At 38.8% G+C, this 17,589-nt stretch overlaps 1 long non-coding RNA gene across 1 annotated transcript; it reads right to left on the bottom strand.

Moving 5' to 3' along the window:
- Nucleotides 1-13,267: 13,267 nt before the first annotated feature.
- LOC124628236 (uncharacterized) lies at nt 13,268-17,367 on the bottom strand. The gene is made up of 2 exons (XR_006982615.2): nt 15,750-17,367; nt 13,268-13,832 (listed from the first exon to the last, which is right to left on the bottom strand). It is a non-coding gene; the product is annotated as an uncharacterized LOC124628236 (long non-coding RNA).
- Nucleotides 17,368-17,589: the final 222 nt, after the last annotated feature.

The following is a 17,589-nucleotide window of genomic DNA, read 5'->3' as shown; positions in this document are numbered from 1 at the left end:
CTCTACACAATTCTGTGAGCTGGTTCACCTCCTCCCTTTACGCTGACTCATGAGGCCCACAACTGTAGTGTCATCAGCAAATTTGATGATGTGATTAGAACTGAACGTGGCAGCACAGTCATGAGTCAGCAGGGTAAACAGCAGTGGACTGAGCACACAACCCTGGGCGGTGTAGTGTGGTGGTGCTGGAGGTGGAGTTGCCAATCTTGAAGGACTGGAGTCTCCTGGTCAGAAAGTCCAGGATCCAGTTGCAGAGGGTGGTGTTTAAACCCAGCAGGTTCAGCTTTGTTGTCAGTTATTGTGGGATGATTGGGTTGAATGCTGAACTGAAGTCTATGAACAGCATCCTTACGTATTGTCCTTTTTATCTAGATGGGTCAAAGACAGATGGATGGTAGCAGATACGGTGTCCTCTGTTGAGCGGTTGAGATGGTATGCATACTGAAATGGGTCCAATGTGGTGGGAAGACTCTTTATGTGTTTCATGAATAGCCACTTGAACCATGATGATAGGTGTGACTGCAACAGGCCGGTAGTCATTCAGGCAGGACACAGATGATTTCTTCAGCACAGGGATGATGGTGGTAGTCTTGAAGCACACAGGGACAACTGCTTGGCTCAGGGAAATGTTGAAGATGTCTGTGAGGACATCTGCAAGCTGATTAGCACATTCCCTGAGCACTTTGCCAGGTCTGTTGTCAGGACCTGCAGCTTTATGTGGGCTGACATGAGACAGAGTTTTCCTGATGTCTACTGCAGACAGATGAAGTACAGACAGACCTTGGTTGGTGGGAGTTGGGGTGGTCTTTCTCGTTGGCATGTTGTTCTGTGCTTCGAACCATGTGTAGAAATCATTCAGGTGGTGTAGCTTTGTTGTCTTTGATGGCCTGAATGCCTTGCCATATATATGCTTGTGAAGTGACTGTGGATTCTTTATGAATAGATGCACTTTGCCTCTCTGATAGCCTAGGAATGATTGGCCCTTGCTGTGCAGAAGGCTGCAATGTCATCAGACTTGAAGACAGAGTCTCTGGTTTTCAACAGCAACCACACTTCAGCAGTGGAGATTAAACAATGGTTGAACATTTCCAAACATCTCCAGAGTTCCTTTCTCCTGCTTGTGCAGAGGCATTTTTCTCTTATACTTAGGAGTTGAAATACTCTGGATGAGACACTTATTTAGGAGAATACTGTGGGCATGTTTTTCTTTGCTTAGAGAGGTGTTAATTACCTCAGGTAGTTCATGGGAGATTGTAGAATTTCTCCTTTCCACCTCTTTTATTGGCTTTTTAATTATAAATGAATGTACAGGTGGTACATTTGGGAGTTAGGAAAAAAGAAACCTTCATTTTCTGAAAAAACCCTACAGTGAGTCTCTTTCTTTCATTCCTTCTCACACTCGTATACTCAGTGGGGTGCATGGTTAACATGGGAAGCCAAATTAGTACTTAATTAATGGAATGACAGACATGGTCATCATTAAAATGAAAACTCCTGCTGAGTTATTGTTGTATTTACTTTGTATGTGGAAGTGATCTTTCACTGCTTGGTGTTCCAGAAGACATCATGGCTTTAGTAGCAACAACATCTCAAATATAAATAAATACAGAGTGAAGTACCACAGGTCACTTTTTGTCTCACCTTTGTTGGAGGTGAGTAGCTGAGAAAGCATGAGTAGGATGATGTGTCTCTGGAGACAAAGTTGCTTGAGGAGAGATGAGGTTCTTCATCATCAGGGACCCAGTTTGCTGGTGTTTTTCTTATTGCTGCCATACACTTAATTACATGACTAAAATGATAAAACAAAGAAAACTTTCCATGTTTGCAAACTCAACATCGCTTCATTTTTTATAAATAGGTCAAAAGCATCCTTAAAACTGCAGAAGCATGCACACCTCATGCACACCTCAATCTTTAGAATATTCTTCTACGTAACCCACTTATTAACACCTTCTCTTAAAAATTTCCTCTTCACACGTATTAATGCAGGCCAAGTTAATCTATTAATATGCACCATGAAAGGTATTTATCTAAGACAATCTTTATAAGATTGCAATTTCAAATTTTAAAGTCCATCAGAAGCATAAATTAATGGCTATTCATACATTATATGACTGTTGTCATAGAGTAAATCCAATGATTCTTGACCTGCCCATTAAAATAAATGGGAAAGAGAAAAAGTAACGATAATAGCTTTCATGGTTTGTCTTTGTGAACCCAGAATGCTGATTCTGGCTGCTTTTCACAGCCTTGCATTTCTGAGTATAATACACCTGATTTGAAAGCCTTAGAGCTAAAGCCTTCTTGAGCTATTAAGAAATGTTCCATGGCACACTTGCATAATTAAGGATTTGAACTACTTTACCTTTTAAAAAGCATTTCTTCAGTACAATGGAATGATAAAGAAAATATATCCTAGTTCTTACGATAACCATTACAATTGTCCATTTGAATTGTCACTTTGAGTCTTTGCAAATTCAGTAAAACTGAGAGCTTGGACATACAGTACTATGCAAAAGTCACCAAAAGTCAAATAGGCACCCTATTTTTTTAGTACAAAATTTGTTATAGATTTTTATTTTATGACTTCTACATTATCAAGTCAGTACAAAAACATTTTAGATTTCCAAACATTAGTTTTCCAGCACAAAATTAAATGGTATAGAAAAATGTTTGTATGTCAGTAGGCAGAGCGACATCCTCAGTAAGTTTTCTGTCAAGTTTTCCTCAGTAACAGTCAGTAAGTTTTCTGTCACGAGAGAGTCTTCAGGACAAAGGGCTTGCGGTTTGTTGGTAACATGACAACTTATAAATCTTTAAGAGAGAAAAAAAAGAGTCTGGTTAGGGAACTACAACATTTATATGCTATAATGTAAGTGTTTAACAGGAACTAATGTGTCATGGCTGTTCCTCAAACGATAAAAATAATATGAACTGTCATAAATTAAAACTACAATTGTTGGCAAATTGCTGTGGAAAACAAAGAATAAAACACTTCATGATGTGCTGTTATTGGAAAACAGTCAACTTCTGAGGTGACATACCTCACATGTGAAAAAATAAGTACACCCCTTAAAAATTTTTATTTATTTTTTATTTTTTTACATATTTGGACAAGCAAACATTTGATTCACTTTGAAAGAGTGCCTATTAATAAAGTTGATACACTCTATCAAATGATACAAAACTGTCATGATTTCCCCTCGAGCTAAGCACTGTAGCATGCAGCATGCTAGGAAAACCAAGGCACGTGCTTGATGTGCGAGCTCTAAGTGCGAGCTCAAAGTGCGAGCTCAATACGCAAGCTCAAAGTATGAGCCCACGCTTTTGGGTTTTCAGTCACACTGACTTTGTTGACTGTCTATATGTGCATTTGATATTGTTTATGTCCTGTCCCCACCCCTGTATTTTCATTGGTTGTTTCCCCTATATGCATTCTCATTGTTCTCAGCTGTCTTGTGTTTTACCCGTGATTTGCAACTATTATATGCAGGCAAAGAGGGTGGCCTCCACACCAGAGCGCCAACCTGATACCCACGAGGTGGTCTCACCTGCAGAGCTCCAGCCGGAGGTCAACATGGCAATCTCATCTTTAGAGCTCCAACCTGGGACCCACGAGGTGGTTTCACCTGCTGAGCTCCAGCCGGAGGTCAACGTGGCTACCTCACCTCCAGAGCTCCAACTTGAGACCCACACGGTAGTCTCAACTCCAGAGCCTTAGTCAGAGGTCACTATGGTGACCTTCTCCCCAGAGCCCCAGCATGAGACCCATGAGGTTGTCTCATAGAGCTTCAGCATAAAGTCAAGTTCCAGTCTGAGGTCGAAGAGACGGCCTCCCAAGCCACATTTCTGTCTGAGGTCGAAGAGATGGCCTCCCAAGCCACGTTCCTGTCCAAGGTCGAAGAGACAGCCTCCCAAGCCAAGTTCCTTTCCAAGGTCGAAGAGACGACCTCCCAAGCCACATTCCTGACCGAGGTCAACGAGGTGACCTCCCACACCAAGTTCCAGTCCAAGGTCGCTGACACGGACAACCAAGTTCTGCTCACACCCAAGTATGCTGACACGGACAACCAAGTTCTGCTCATGCTTGAGACTGACGACACAGACAACTAAGCTCTGTGTACACCTGAGTCTGGTGACACAGCCAACCGAGTTCAGCCTGCAGAGTCAATGGAGAATGACAGTCAGCCTCTCTGCATGACTGAGGACACCACTCAGCATCCCTATAAAGCTGAGGACACCGCTCAGTCTCCCTGCTCCAATGATGACATTGCTCTGCCTTCCTGCTCCACTGAAGACATCGCTCTGCCTTCCTGCTCCACTTAGGATGTTGCCCTGCCTTCCTGCTCAGCTGAGGACGCCACTTATTCTCCCTGTTCAGCTGAAGACATTTTGCCTAGAGGCCAGGACTGGCAGGGGAGGGGATTGTGTTCTGTCCTTCTTTGAGGGGGGGGTTCTGTCATGATTTCCCTTCAAGCTAAGCGCTGTAGCACGTAGCGTGCTCGGAAAACTGAAGCATGTGCTTGATGTGCTTTTGCGGTTTCAGTGACACTGACTTTGTTTACTGTCTCATGTGCATTTGTAATTGTTTATGTCCTGTCTCCGACCCTGTATCTTCATTGGTTGTTTCTCGTATGTGTGCCATCATTGTTCTCAGCTTTCTTGTAATTCACCCATGATTAGGATTGTTATTTAAATCCCTTGTGTCTCTTTGCACTTTGCGAAGTATTGAGTGTTATCACTGTACCAAGCATTTGTACCCGGTTCTTCGTTTTGTTTCATAGTCTTTTATCTTGTTTCTTGTTTCTCAGTACGTGCTTTTGCCTTGCCTAGTTTATGCCTGTTTGCCAATCGCCTGACATGCTATTGTCTCATGATTTGGATTTGTCTGCCTGCCTCTCTTTAATAAAAGCTCTTATCTGCACTTGCATCCATTCTAACTGCCATTACGCACATTATATGACAAAAACTTACATTTTGTAGTAATTTTCACAATTTAAATTAACAAAAAAAAACAGCTCAGTCACATGGAAAAAGTAAGTACACCTCTACATTTATCACAGCTTCAAATCCATAAAATTAGAATCAGGTGTAGAATCAGGGAGTGCAGGTGGAACCTGTCTTATTTATACCCCTCTCATATCTAGTGTCTGGTGTTTCCTTTGTTATTAAGGTGTGTGGTGTCATGATGCCAAGATATAAAGAGTTTTGTAAGGCCTTCAGAAAAAGGTTGTGGATGCCTATGAATCAGTTTGACAAGGGATTTAAAAAGATCTCCAAATTATTTGAAATACATCATTCCACTGTAAGGAAAATAAGCTACAAGTGGCGCAGAATTTCAAACAACTGCCAATTTGTCCAGGACTGGCCGTCCCGGCAAATTCAGCCGAAGAGCAGACCATTTGAGCAAAAAGTCTCCAGGAACCCCTAAATTTCATCACAGAATCTGCTAGTAAGTCTTGCAACTGTTGGTGCATGTTTCTACAATCAGATAAAAGCCTTTGCAAGACTATAGTTTCTCAAAGAGCATATAGGCAAAGACCAGGCCTTTTGGAATAATGTGCTCTGGACAGACGAATCAAAGATAGTTTGGTGCAGACCAAAAACAGCTTTCAGGAGAAGCACCTAATACCATCTGTGACACACGGTGGTGGAAATATTATGTTTGGGGTTGCTTTGCTGCCTCAGGGACTGGGCATCTTGCATTCATTGATTCAACTATGAATTCTGCATCATATCAAAGAGTGCTTGAAGATAATGTGAGGCCGTCTGTCCAAAATTTCAATTCAATTCAATTCAATTTTATTTGTATAGCACTTTTTACAATAGACATCTTCTCAAAGCAGCTTTATAAAAGTATCAACACAGTTTACAGATATTAAAAGTGTGAATTTGTCCCAACTGAGCAAGCCGGTGGTGACGGTGGCGACGGTGGCAGGGAAAAACTCCCTAAGATGTTAAGAGGAAGAAACCTTGAGAGGAATCAGACTCAGAAGGGAACCCATCCTCATCTGGGTAACAACAGATAGTGTGAAAAAGTTCATTATGGATTTATATGAAGTCTGTTCGGCCTTAGAAGCAGCCGTAGTCCCAGAAATCTGGAATTGGAGTAGATGAGAGACCATCCAGAGGTAGGACATCCGAAATGGATCCGGCAGGTCCAGAGAGCAGAAAGGATCAGGATCTCTAGTATCTCCAGAAAAACGTGTTTGGCTCGACAGAAGGAGAGAGGGAGAGAAAAGATTATTAGGACTGTCCTTAGCATAACAGAAAGTCTAGTCATGGTAAGCTTGAGTAAACAAATACGTTTTAAGCCTAGACTTAAACACTGAGACTGTGTCTGAGTCACGAACACTAATTGGAAGACTGTTCCATAACTGTGGGGCTCTATAAGAGAAAGCTCTTCCCCCTGCTGTAGCCTTCACTATTCAAGGTACCGTCAAATAGCCTGCACCTTTTGATCTAAGTAGGCGTGGCGGATCATAGAAAACCAAAAAGTTGCTTAGATACTCTGGCGCGAGACCATTTAGGGCTTTATAGGTTAATAATAGTTTTTTTATAATCAATGCAAGATTTCACTGGGAGCCAATGCAGTATTGATAAGATCGGGGTGATGTGGTCGTATCTTCTGGTACTAGTTAGGACTCTAGCAGCTGCATTCTGGACTAACTGGAGTTTGTTTATGCTCCTACTGGAACATCCAGACAGTAAGGCATTACAGTAATCTAGTCTAGAGGTGACGAATGCATGAACTAATATTTCTGCATCATGTAGTGACAATATATTTCTTATCTTTGAAATATTTCTGAGATCAATGAAGGTTATCCTAGTAATATTATCTACATGAGCATCAAATGATAGACTGGAGTCAATAATCACACCAAGGTCTTTTACTGCTGCACATGATGAAACAGAAAGTCCATCCAGAGTAACTATGTGATCAGAAAGCTTACTTCTAGCTACACGTGGTTCTAATACAAGTACTTCTGTCTTATCAGAATTAAGTAAAAGGAAGTTAGTTAGCATCCAACTTCTAATGTCCTTTACACATTACACATCTAATGTCCTCAATTTTACTAAGCTGCTGTCTGTCCTCTGGCTTCGCTGAAACATACAACTGTGAATCATCAGCTTAACAGTGGAAGCTAATTCCATGTTTACGAATAATTTGACCTAGAGGTAGCATATATAAAGTGAAAAGCAGTGGGCCTAAAACAGAACCTTGTGGAACACTAAATTTCGGGATGCGTGGAGAAGTCTCCATTTACATCTACGAACTGATAACGATCGGTCAAATAGGACCTGAGCCAGGAGAGGACCGTTCCATTAATGCAACAACATTTTCTAATCTATCAAGGAGAATAGTATGATCTATAGTATCAAAAGCTGCACTAAGATCAAGTAACAGAAGCAACGAGACACAACCCTGATCAGAGGCCAGTAGTAGGTCATTTACTACTTTAACTAATGCTGTCTCTGTGCTATGATGAGGTCTAAATCCTGACTGATACATTTCATGAATGTTGTTCCTATGCAAGTATGAGCATAGCTGCTGTGCTACAACCTTTTCTAATATCTTGGAGATGAAGGGGAGATTTGATATAGGTCTATAGCTGGACAGATGAGAGGGGTCAAGGTCAGGTTTTTTAATCAAGGGTTTAATAACTGCTAATTTAAATGATTTAGGTACATAACCAGTGCTAAGGGAAGAATTGATTATATTTAAAAGTGGTTCAATTACTCCAGGACAAATCTGTTTAAAGAAACGTGTAGGTACAGGTTCTAGTATGCAATTTGATGAATTTGCTGAACAGATTAATGAAGCTAGTTCAGTCTCTCTAAGGGGAGTAAAACATTCAAAACATTGATCTGATATTGCTATATTATCGTCTATAGGGTTAGTTATAATACTGTCTAGTTTTAATTTAATAGCCTGAATTTCACATCTAATATTTGCAATCTTACCAATAAAAAATTCCATGAAATCTTCACTGCTATGTAATTATTGTGTGTTTCTTTCTGTAGTGGTTTTATTCCTAGTTAATTTTGCTACTGTGTTGAATAGAAATCTAGAATTGTTTTTGTTATCTCCTATTAAGGTGGAGAGATAGACTTTTCTAGCATCGCTAAGAGATTTTCTATAGTTTAGTAGACTCTCCTTCCATGCTGTTTGAAATATTACCAATTTGGTTTGACGCCATTTATGTTCTAATTGTCGAGTGGTCTGTTTAAGGTACGTGTTTGATCGTTACACCAGGGTGCTAGTTTTTTCTCTCTAATTAATTTTCTTTTGAGTGGAGACACTCTATCTAGCGTGTAGCGGAATGTTGACTCTAAGCATTCAAAAGTTGAAGTTGAACTGAAATTTGACCTTTTAACAAAATAATGATCCTAAGCACACTATCAAATCCACCAAGGAATGGCTATAAAAAAAAGAAATGTAGGGTTATGGAATGGCCTATTCAAAGCCTGGATTTGGATCCCACTGAAAAGGATTTGAAACATGCAGTACATTGTTGTGGAAATTAGACAACACTCGCAGACTCGTCCTCTGAAGGTAAAAAGGTTTATTACAGAAAGATGGTTAATACAGGTTAGAATAAAGCAGGATAGAATAATGAGAGCGCTCTGAAGCCCTTGTACTAAACCACTACTATATATGAAACGCAGAGCATGACATAATTCTGTGTACCGATTAGAAGCAGTTTGAGGCAGTTCAAACAGGTTTTGTTTTAGGATCTTGGAAGATGTTTAGATGAATCTTGAACAGAAGAACATGTTTGTGTCTCTGTAAGCAGATAAACATTCTGCATTGATCTCAGTGACATGACATGGCCTTCTTAGGCATTATCCTCTGATGAGAATGAAATAGAACAAGAACAAAACTATTACAAAGTAAAAATGAATAATTTCCCTCACAACATACAAGAAAACCCTCAAACATCTTGCAAATGAAAGAATATTGCATGGAAAATTGGTCAAAAATTCTAGCCTGCCAATGTCAGAGACTGGTTGACAATTATGTAAAATGCCTAAAAGAAATTATTTCTGCTAAAGGGGGCAATACTATCTTCTGAGGCCAAGGGTGTACTTTTTCCACAGATGATTATCACATCTGATGATATTTCTGTGGAATAAATGACTGAAAAAGCTAATTTTCCTTGTGGATTTGTTCATGCATATCAACTTTATTAATAGGCACTGTTTCAAAGATGATCAAATGTTTGCTTGTCCAAATATGTCAAAAAAGCCAACAATTTCCATGGGGTGTACACACTAAGAACATGCAGTAAACTGTTTAGATTTACTATATTTTGCAATACAAAATCATGGATAAATTTGCATTATGTAGCACAGTAAAGCTGTACATGGTGTACAGTGGATCATTCCTTCACTGTAGTCTTGTTAAACCACAGAGGCTCTGAGATGATGGAGAGCAGCATAGTGGATAGGGGGCATGATGGATCAGGATTGCCTATTTGCCAGAGGGAAAAAAAAACTAAATGAAAAGAAAAAAAAAACTGTCCAGGTGCCTGGTGGTTCTGCTTTTAATGAACTTGAAACATGTTTTTAGATGAAAGTTTTCTCAACTGGTGGTGTCTCAGGTGGGATTGGCAGCAATGATATTCTTCTTAGTCCTGTGTGACAGTATTGTCCTTCCCACTGTTTCAGGGGAGTTGAATTCCAACTCCAGTTTCTTGCACAGTAAAATGTGAGTTCTCTCATACATGTTATCTATGTGGTTAGTTTGGTGCATGTTGTATTATTCACAAGCATTATTATTTTGTCTGAAAGGCATCTGATGTACTTCCACTGATAGTGAATGGCTATGAGCCCAGCTGTGCTGTTTTGTGTTTGGGAGGTAATTGAAGATTTATTTTCATACACATACAGTACTGTGCAAAAGTCTGAGACACGTGCAAAGAAATACTGTAGAGCTAAGATGCCTTCAAAAATAATGAAATTAAATGTTTCTCCATTAAAAAAAATACTAAACAGTAAACAGTAATAAATTAAACAAAGTAAATATTTGCTGTGATGACCTTTTGCTTTTAAAATAAATAAATAAATAAATAGTCTCAGATAGAATTAGCTCAGTTTTCAAGGAAATGAGCTGCAAGTTTTTGTAAGTGCAGAACCAGCCATGGTTCTTCTGGAGACTTTGACTGTTGTACTTGAGTCTTATTTTTGCAGCAAAATCAGCAAAAGCCATCATTATGTTTTTTTGTCTGAAAAGTGGTCTCTTACCACTTAATATTCTGCTTTCTTTACTGACTCGATAATGTAGAAGTCATAAAATAAAAATCTTTAATACATTTTGTACTAAAAAATGAAGACTTTTGCACAGTACTGTACATTTTGAAAGTGGCTTCTTTGATAATGTGGCTGAATACAAAAAAATCCTTCTCAAAGTATTTTTGTCTGCTAATGCCTGAGCATTAGTCAGTGGTTTAAAAGCTTTGTGTACAAATCGTCAGTTTGTAACAAGTGACAGGTTTTGACATAGTGACAGATTTTGACATAAGAATAGCAAATACTATCCACCAATGAGGATGTTTATGTGAAGTCAATATGTCTTACTGAATTTTTATATCTATACAAATATAATAAGGTATTGCATGTTAAAGTGTATTTTAGGCTATATGTTTGTTTATACATTTGTCCCTTGACAGGCTGGAATACCCATGGTACGATCGCTCAGCCATCGAGCAATACATTATTTAGCTCTATCCAGTGGTGCACAGCACACCCTTCCTCTTTTTGTGGTTTGAGTTAAACAAATGGAGGAAATAAAATGACACACTTGTACCTTATCCTATCACTCAGGTTGGCAAATATGAGAGGTGACATGCATTGATCACAATGTATCAACCTTGATAAACTTTAGTCTCCAATTTCTGTGCCAAATAAACATTGGCTTTGCATTAAAGAAGGCTTGGACTGCGGTTAAATGGACTAGAGCACAGCAGGTCAAGACTGAAGGCTGACAAAGCCTAACTTGACAAATTTGCTCTAAAATCAAAACATGTGAAAACATTTGTTTAAATTTTCTATTAAGAGACAAGTTGTGATTATCACAGAAGTCTGCAATCACTAATTAGGCTGTAATGAATTTGTCTTTAGGTTTTCTTCACTGTGAGGGTATTCTCACACATATATATATATATATATATATATATATATATATATATATATATATATATATATATATATATATATATATATATGTTCTGTACCTGTTTTTCAGGTTCAACCTCCCAATATTACCCTCCATGCTATCTCAGTTTGACAGTAATACCACTGACAGGTCCTCAGTTCCCACAATTTACTCCCATCGCTCCATAGCACTAACATGAAAACTGATGAAAGATTTCATCATACCTTCAAGGTACATACACAGACACATGCTAAAAGGAATGATGGGCTGAGCCTTTCAAGTCTTCATTTTAAATTTTAGAAATACAGTGCTGACTAGTAGTAAAGATGCATGTGCAGTAATTCAAATTTTCTATTTTTTTCCCCACTATATGCTCTTCTCAACTAATGTCAGTCATGCTCCCACCCATTTTGCATGATGTTTATAAGTTCATTTCATAGAGGGTCACTGCTAATTACAAATTGATTGGAGCTTGGAAACATGCTGCTTTCACAGTTAATAACCCAGCTGCATTTTAATCAGTTCAATCCACCTCAGGAGATATGAATGTTATCACCCCAGGACATGATGGTGAGTTAGTTGCTCATAATCTCTCATTCCCTCATTCTTTAAAAAAATAACATAAAAAGTTGCATTACTGCAGATTCTGCTGGAGCCAGCTGAGATTAATCTGAACTATGGCTGTATGTGCAGTCAGGTGGAATACTTCATGGCAATTGAATGAAAACAAAGCTTCTAAATTTGTGTGCATAAAATATGATAAATTTGTGTGCATAAATAGTCTGTGATATCCGTGACGTAAATTAAAAAGACAAAACGGTACTTATGTCTTCGACTGATGCTCATTAAACATTAGCAGCTCAGTGTTGTAGTCTAGCTTAGTCTTTGAGCCATCCCAGATGCCCTGACATTTTAAGCACTAGTTCTTGTAGCGTGAGCATTGTGCAGTGGTGTAATGGACGATCCAGCAGTAAATATTAGGAAATCATTGTGCAGATGGCCAAATTGGTTACATTCGCATAAAATTTTTTATGAATATTACTTAGTTAGTTAAAACTTGACTGTAATACAGATCAGTCAGGGATATGAGGGTTTATGTGGGAAATTCAAATATGGCCACTTTTCTATGACTAGCAGTGTAGTAGACACAAGGTACTTATACTAAGTAGTAAATACCAAACTGATAAGGATAATTAGGATGTGGTAACTATTTATTTGTTTTAACTCCACCTGTAAGTGCTTGTTAAATGAATACACAGTGACTTACTAATCTACAAAATTCACAACAAGACATAAACAGAAGAACATTAAGGTCTTTTGCAAAACAAGCCGTGCTTGTGTTAACAGATGACTTTGTTTTAAATTATGGAGTTAATGTAAGTGGTAGTTTAATTTAATCACTGATAATGTTTAGCCTGCCCTTTTAAGTCCGTCCTATTAGCTAAATGAATTACACTAGTTTCTGTATAACTTAAGGTAATATTCCCTGCTGTGTTGTAGGAGAACAGGCATCATCCTCAGACTGACTTGCTGTTTTATTATAAAATACAATGAGTTATAGGGACATCAACATATTAGGACGTTTGTGAAACATTGGCATATTTAGGACAGAATTATTTAAATGCAGATTGAGATTTTTTTTTCTAGATACAGTCTCTGTATCTAGAATAGATAGTCTCTAGATACTATACAGACTCTGATAAAATGACTGTAATTCATAAATGGTTAATGCTATATTTTTGTTAAACCCCTTGAATTAAATCTGAAAGTCTAAAATTCAATCACACCTTGATTGAAATTTTAATTATATTGTTACTCCTTGGCACCTATCTTCTGCACTACCTGTTATATTACACTTCCACACTAAAACTGTGTACTGTTCGGCGCTATACTGTCACTTAATGTGCCCATTGTCCTGTTTTAGTAGTTACTGTACTGTCCTGTGTTTTTAGCACATGCCTGCACATGCACTTTATGTAGACTGTTTGTAGATCTTATTTAGTTCTGTGTCATCTCATGTGGTTAGTGTGTTGTTTTATGTAGCACCATGGTCCTAGCAGAATGTTGTATTAGACCAGCTGTATATGGTTGAAATGACACTAAAACCACTTGAACTTCATTGCTTTATTTCAAATCCATTGTGGTGGTGTACAAAGGCAAAATTACAAAAATTGTGTCACTGTCCAAATATATGGACCTGACTTTATTGTGGACCTGACTGTATTTAACTAGAACATCAGTGCTTCTTTATGCACACCATATTTATGTGTATAGAGAAAGCAAGAGGGGAAAAACAGTGATTTATGCAATGTGAGGGTTTTGTCTGTAGCCGTGATGGAAAGTGTTATGTGTTATCGTAGTTTTGTTAACTTTCAGACTGTGGCTTATAGTCCTTGACAATATAAATGTCTATGTAAATAACAACTCTGTCCCTCAACTACTTTTAAAATGTTTGTCCTGCCTCTGGTTGGCAAAGTATGACAAGCAGTGAAATGAACAATATCCAATAGGCATGAAAGAGGAAACCAGTGAATGATGCAGGACTGAGTACACAATCATGTTGTGATCAAAGCTTCTCCACATTCTGTTCACGATCTGCAGAACAGACCATGCTTGCTGTCCACACTTCTCAAGCCATTCTCTCCTCCATAATTTATATTCTTCTTCCATTTTTCTGCACAGACAAGCATACAAACAAATTGAATGCAAGTCTACCTTGTATGCAGTTCAGATGAAAAGAAACAACTGCTTCTTGTATGTGTTTTTGTGAAACATTGGATTTTCAGGATCAGATTTGTATTTATTTATTTTATTTTTTATTCATCCAGATAAACTATTTTAGAATGTCTGGACTTTCTACATTTTGTATTCAACTGCTTAAATTTCCAGCAAATTTCTTAACATGTGTAAATATATGTATTAACATAAAAACATTCAACAACTGGGACATAAACTGAATAAGATTCACAGACATTTGAGGAACAGAAATGGAATCATGAGTCCCTGAACAAGGGGGGGGGGGGGGGGAGTGTCGATATCAAAAGTAACAGTCAGTATCTGGTGTCCACCAGCTGCTTTTGAGTACTACAATGCATTTTCCACTGTAAGGATGATCAGCTGTCCTTCCTGGCTCCCTGCAGCACTGTCTTAGGCATCTTATGCTACATTCACACATACAGCAATTTTAATCCTGCAAGTCGCCAGTTGCTGTATTATGAAGTCGCCAGTAGGCGTTCCTAGGCCATAGTAACATGGGTGGTGTAACGAACATTCCACTTTTGACAATAAACCAGTTTTCTTGCTTCTAAAATAAAGCATTCTGGAGGGAGAGCGATCTTATATAAAATTCATCAGTGTATACATGCATCATATCTTATGAGATGAAGAAGAAGCAGTGTGTGCTGTTTGCCACTGCAGCCATCTATCTCCAATTAGCTTAGCAAAATAATAATTAAAACAAAATAATATTGAAACACACTCAGTTTTTGTTGCAATTAAGCAAAATCCCAGTGTAGCTGCTATCTCAGAGTCACCATCAGTGTGTCATTGACTATATGTTTGATGGTGACCGGGAGCCGGACGCAGCTCGGCCGTGGCCTCTGTGTCTCTGTTTCCTGGGTGAAGTGCCTGGCTTGGTTTTCACTCCCATTGGTAGTCGCTACACCAAGTTGCTCCAGATTTGCATAAAGTTAAACTTTTCTCAACTTTCAAAGTCACTTGACACATCTAGTCACCAATAGTCAGCGTCGCTCATGTTGTGGGAAGGTGCCAGCTCTCATTGAAAATGAATGGTCTCAGGTCACTTTGTCGCTGCGAGTTGCTGTATGTGTGAACATACCTTTACATTACAGACACTGCAGTTTATTGCTCTGGCCACATCTGCAGTCCTCATGCCTCCCTGCAGCAGGCCTATGGCATGTTCACGCAGGTGAGCAGGCACCCTAGACATCTTTCTTCTGGTGTTTTTCAGAATCAGTAGAAAGGTCTCTTTAGTGTCCTAAGTTATTGTAACTGTGACCTTAATGGCCATCCACCTGTAAACTGTTCATGTCTTAAGTACTGTTTCACAGGTGCGTGTGCAATAATTGTTTATGGTTCATTGAACAAGCATGAAAAACATTGTTTAAACCCTTTCCAATAAAGATCTATAAAGCTTATTTGGATTTTACAAAATCTTTATGTAACCCCGTCCTGTAACCCAAAAACTTTAACTGTGTCTAGGACTTTATCAATGGTCTCCTTGCTAGTGTATGTTGGCACATTACTCAGTAGTATAGTACGAGATGGATTGGCAGTCTGCTGCAGACCCCACTGAACTGCTTGAGAAAAATCCATGACTAGAATACACTACTGATACTGAAAGCTTCACTGATCTTTGTTGTTTCAGGTTTTGTGTTAAAGGTTACTGACTAGCAAAAATAGAACTTTGCCTGTCAGGTAAACAGAGTAATCCCAGCAGTGCCTCCAAAAATGTAATCCCTTCTTGGTGCTGGAAGTGTAATATTAGATGAGGTTACTACTTTAAAAGGTTTTAATTTGCAGAATCCTGAGTACTTGGCAGTTAATGGTGAATTGGCTAACCTCTATTTACCTGTAGACGATGTTAACACAGTGTCACGAATCGAGGTTGAGCCAGAAGCAAGTGCAGATAATGATATTGATTGAAACAAACATACTAAGAAACAAAGACACTAAGACAACGTGGAATAACACTGTGGCATGAAACAAAACACCGAGACATAAACAACCAGCGTCTAGGACAACGAAAGACAACCAAACAGTGCAGACAAGGACTATATATACACACGAGTGCTCATTAACCAAAACGTGAGTCAGGTGCAGGTGGTCATGTGACAGCTAGTGCAGTGCAGTGGCTGATGGGAAGTGGAGTCCAGAGTTTCTTGATACGTGACACACAGGCATAAATGTATAGAACAGATTTAATCTCGCGATAACAGTGCGGTGCCTCCACTGAAGAACCACCTCACTCACACACTATGAGCTATATGGGTATTCCCCAGAAACAAATATCAAGTATGTCAAATATATACAAACCTTATTAAAATGAAAAAGTTCAAAGCAGCCAAGTAATATGTATGACAAAAAAAATAATTTATTTTCCTATATTCTGTTTTTTCTGTGCTGTATTCAAATCTCTCCTTTTTTATGTTTTCGTAAAATATCCCCTTATGCTTTAACTTAAAAAAAAACCTCAAACTGTATGAATGTATAGTAGACAAATTTAGACAAGTAAAGTCAAATACTCATTTCTTCCTCACAAAAGAACATACTGGAGTTAACCACTGCCTCAGACGGTTTTAGCTTAACATACATTAAACACCACTAACAATATAGTTTGGATTAGTTCTATCTTGTTGTAAATGTTCAAACCTTTACCAAGTGCTTGGGTTTCTGTTTTTTTTCCGTTGGGGACCATGAGTTGGTGCACATACAAAAAAATCTCCTTGGCTCCTTTAATGAACTGCTACTCAAAACTCTCCATTACTCACGCCTCTCGACGAGAAGAATTAGCTGAATTGGAAACAACGAGCTGAGTGAATGAATCCGCTGCAAGCGTGGTTCCAGCAGGCAATAGTCAATTCAGCGATGCATGTTTGGCGGTAGAATCCCTTCTTACACAGGCGTAGTTACCGTGCTACTTAGCACAGTTCTCCACAGTCCTTGTCCCTTCAGTTCCACTGTGAAAACTGCGGCTGGCGGTTATAGCTGTCCGTCTCTCACGACGACATTATCTTAAACGTCCACAGGTTACAGTTTATACTTAGCCCTTTACAAGCTAGTGCAGAACAACAAACGCAGATAACCTAGCTGCACTTCCCTTAAACCTACAGTTCACAAAGTTATCAAACTTCTAGTTGCACATGACTCTTACTTGAACAAAATGATATTTGTGCCACTACTGTAACAGTACTTTTTGTCTACAAATATCGTCACCTCGGCGTTAAAACTCAATTTTCTTTTCCCGCTCTGCTCCCGCGTGTCATTCCCTCCAAGTGTGCTTCACCTGTCCTCCAACTCCTCCCTCTCTTTTCTCCACTCCCCAAACAAAGGTGATCTCTGATTGGTAATTAAACAGGAAATGTATTTGCTTAGACTACTCCACTGAAAACAAATTACAACTCACCCTAAAACAAAGGATTATATGAAATGTAGTTCCCTTTCAAAGGGAACTTCGACGTTGCATTTAGCATAACAGTATGGGAACGCCTTGCACGTGACCGGTATCTGAAGCTTGTGTAAAATCATGCCTCTACTTATTGGCCTGCAATGATCAGGTGACGTGGCAATTAAGCCCATCGCATGATATATATATGCCACCTGTGAACCACGACGCCAGCCTTATTATCTTCAGCGAGACTGCATGTCTGTTGTTTGTGTGACAAAAAAAATGCTTCATTTCTACTCGATAT

The sequence above is a fragment of the Ictalurus punctatus genome, chromosome 6 (genome assembly GCF_001660625.3).
Source record: "Ictalurus punctatus breed USDA103 chromosome 6, Coco_2.0, whole genome shotgun sequence".
NCBI lineage: Eukaryota > Metazoa > Chordata > Actinopteri > Siluriformes > Ictaluridae > Ictalurus > Ictalurus punctatus.
The sequence above is the reverse complement of the archived record's forward strand: the minus strand, read 5'-3'. Positions and strand labels throughout refer to the sequence as shown.